Below are 3,673 nucleotides of genomic sequence, written 5' to 3'. Positions count from 1 at the left end.
AAAATACCCGATAAACTTCGGAACCATTCCGGTGTCCGAATATAACCTTCCAGTATATCAATCTTTATGTCTCGACCATTTCGAGACTCCTCATCATGTCCGTGATCTCATCAGGGACTCCGAACACTACTAGGAAAAGGCCTACTAGTGGTGCATCAGTTTTGCCTACTAATGGCGCACTACTGGTGTGCCACTAGTACCACGCCACTAGTATTAAATACTAATGGCGCACCACTGGTGCGCCATTAGTATCTGGTATACTAATGGCGCATCACGCCGTGCGCCATTAGTATAGACCAACATGCACCATTAGTGTGCCTCCCAGGGGGGCGATATTTACACATGTGCTTTGCCATACTAATGGCGCACTGCGGGGTGATGCGCCATTAGTATCCTTTGGCATACTAATGGCGCACGTTGGGGTGATGCGCCATTAGTATGTATATTAGGGATTATTATTTTTTTCTTTTCTGATATTTGCGCAGATTACAAAATATATTATTGGACAGAATATAGACAGCACCACACAGCAACAGCAGATTCATCGAATACAATAGAAGATTAGTCTCCGTATACAATTCATCATATTAGTCTCCGAATTCAAAAGACCGAACAAACATAGAACATTACAAGTCTCGAGACCGCGAGTAGCGAGTTTGTCTTCACATTACAAGTCGATATCGATCATCTAAACTACCATCACATAGAAGAGAGTTGCGGTCATCACGATGAGCATCATCGCGATGAAACTGGTCTTCATCCGGTTCCTCCAACGCTCCCTCCTCTCTCCCGCTAGATAGCGCGCGTATCTAGATTCCGCCTCCGCCCTAGTGGTGTACCCTTTGTAACTGTTACCGCTGAAATGGTGAACCTGTCTCCGACACTCCTCCTAGTCGTCGTAGACTCCGGGAACCTTACCCTTGTACACGACATACGACGGCATCTCTATGCACTAGCCAAACAACAGACAATACATAAGCAATATATAAGTATGCAACAAAAGGATCAGAAGAGAAAAGCAAGACATTAATAGCACGATTCATGGTCCTACTAATAAATAGCATCGATTACATCTAAGTTGAACGACTGTCCAAACCAAAGAGACATACAAGTTCATTAAAGTTTAATTACAACATGAGCTAATCGATGTTTCAGAACTACACATAGCATCACTACTTTCGACTCGACTCATGGGACCGGAGCATGGATGAAGCCGCCGTCTATCGTGATGGTCATGAAGTCGCGGGCGTTGTCAGCCTGCATTTGTAGCGTTGTGTCTATCTCACTGTTGGACGGTTGATATTTGAGGTAGAGATGCCCCGAAGTACGAAGGACATCTTGATGGATGATTTCTGCAAACTCCGACGGGATGCGGAAGAATTCTTGTCGGATGTCCGCGTCCTGGATTGCCGCCAAGCTTGCGGCCCAATCTTTGAGATTATTTGGTAGCAGAAGGTGATTATGGTCCCGTACGATCGCCCGCATGTGATGGAGGGCGTAGTAGGCATCCTTCTGACCGCCAGGCGGCTGCTTGACGCAGGGGAACGTCGTATTGTGCGTGAACACGTGTCTGCCGTACCTACGAGCTGGCCTCTTAAAGGTGCCTCCAGATGCGGCGTAGCCGGGGAGAGCATCATCAAGAACTTTCTTGATATTTGTGTAGTCTATCTTGGAGTCACGGTCCGGGTCGAAATACGTGGCCATGGAATATTTCGGGCTTATGAGGATGAGGGTGCAATGTGTGTCACTGCACAGAACACGGAATGTTAGAAAAAAAAGAACGATCGAAATCTAAGAAATCATATGTTACGGGGCGGTTAGGGGATGACTTACTCGGGAAAGTAAGGCATGAGGAAGTTATCCTTATCTGGGTTTGCCAGAATGACGCCTTCGAGGTGTGAACTCGCGACTTGCTGGTCCCCAGCGCTGCCCAAGATCTTGGCACGCATGTAGAAGGGGTCGACTATCTAAATGTCCGGGGTCTTGTCTCGAATGATCCGCATCTCCATACTCAGCGAAAACAGCCGAACGAGGGTGTAGTGCAGTGGATGAAGGTTAAACATAGCAAAGATGTAATCAAACCGCAGGACGATCGTACCCCCGACGGCGCTATCCACAAAGCCCTTGCCCTCTGGCACCTTGGCCACGAAAACCGGGTATGCCACATTATTCTCTCTGAGACGCCGCTTCTCCAAAGAAAGAACACTGTCATGCAGACTCCACATAGCACCGGTTGCAGCATTGAGCATATTTGTCGGTAGCATCGCCCTACCCGCCACATGCACCCTCCTCGAGATATCCTTAGGTGAAGGTGGCCCGTCCTGAGCACGAATCGTACTCGGTGCCGGCTGGCTTGCACCGGCGCCCTTGTTAGTCTTTCGTTTCCATCCCTTCTTCCTGATCTGCTGTAATGCGATCGAGTTCTGCTCACAGACCGCCTTCTTGAGCGTGTTGGGGCTGATAATATTTCGCACCTCAGCTATCTGAGGCTCGGTGAAGGCGGCAGCTGGTGGCGTCTCCTGAGAACTGAATGCCAGACGACGCCTGTTGCAATTGGGTTTCTCCGCCGTACCAGCTAGATCGCGGTCGTCTTTTTCAAGGTTGGGTTCTTGAGAAGGAGGCCCGCAGAACTCGTCACCGTACCCATGTTCGGCAAAGTACTTATCGACGTTGGAAAATGTACCGTCGTCATTGTCATCGTCGTCCGGATCCTGTGCCATATGCATGTCCGGATCCTGTGCCATAGGGATGTCCGGCATGTCCGATAGCGTTGCGGCGTTCTTGCCATGGCTTGGCGCTGGCACGACTGGCGGTCTTGTCTGTGGGGTGGTGTGCCCCGCCCCCAAACGAATCTGGCTCTTCGGCCAAAGCAGGGGCCAGCTTACGCAGGCACTGAGGGTCATCACATCATCTTCGTCGGCCCCAGCGGGTCGAATCGGAGGTAACAACTCGTCGCAGCCTGGCAGCACCCGAACCAGTTCAACCCTATACAAGGTGGGTGGCATCGGATTACCGTGGAACACGCGGTTGCCCGGTTGAACAATTCTGCCCTTGGTGACATCGACCAACTAGCCGCCCACGAAGTGCGGGAGAGTGCAAGGAACGTCGGCGGCGCCCTGCGAAAACATGTAGGGCGTCAGGGATGCCCAGTCAAAGGCAAGGAGATGAAGTCATCGGCCGAGAGGCTTAGTTACCATGATGCCGTTGAGCTCGGCTAATGTTGAGGCACCGCCAACGGCGGGCGTGCAACTGATGGAGGGGCCGCTTGCTGGCGAGGTGCCGGCCGGCGTACACCAGGGTGCATTAAGCTCCAATGCCCGTGCCGGCGCCGGAGACACGAATACCGCCTCCGCCGGAGACACCAATGGCGCCGTCTACGTGTTGTGCGAGTTGCTGGCCGTGCAGCTGGGAACCGGGGGAGGCCCCTGTTGGCCGCCCGCAATCCACGTCGTCAGCCCCTGAATCAAGGTAGGCACAATGGTGGTGAGCGTCGTTCCCAGTTGTTGTTGCACTTGCTCTTGGATAATCTCCGGAATCCGCGCCACTTGTGCCTTGAGTTCTTGAACCTCGCACAACTGGCTTTCCGAGCTGGTCTTTTTCTCCTTTCGCCCACCAGCGGTATAGTATGACGACCATTTTGTGGACAAGCCTTTGCCGGCCACACGACCAGCTG

Source organism: Triticum aestivum, chromosome 2D, assembly GCF_018294505.1.
Source record: "Triticum aestivum cultivar Chinese Spring chromosome 2D, IWGSC CS RefSeq v2.1, whole genome shotgun sequence".
Lineage (NCBI taxonomy): Eukaryota > Viridiplantae > Streptophyta > Magnoliopsida > Poales > Poaceae > Triticum > Triticum aestivum.
Note: the sequence above shows the minus strand (reverse complement) of the source record.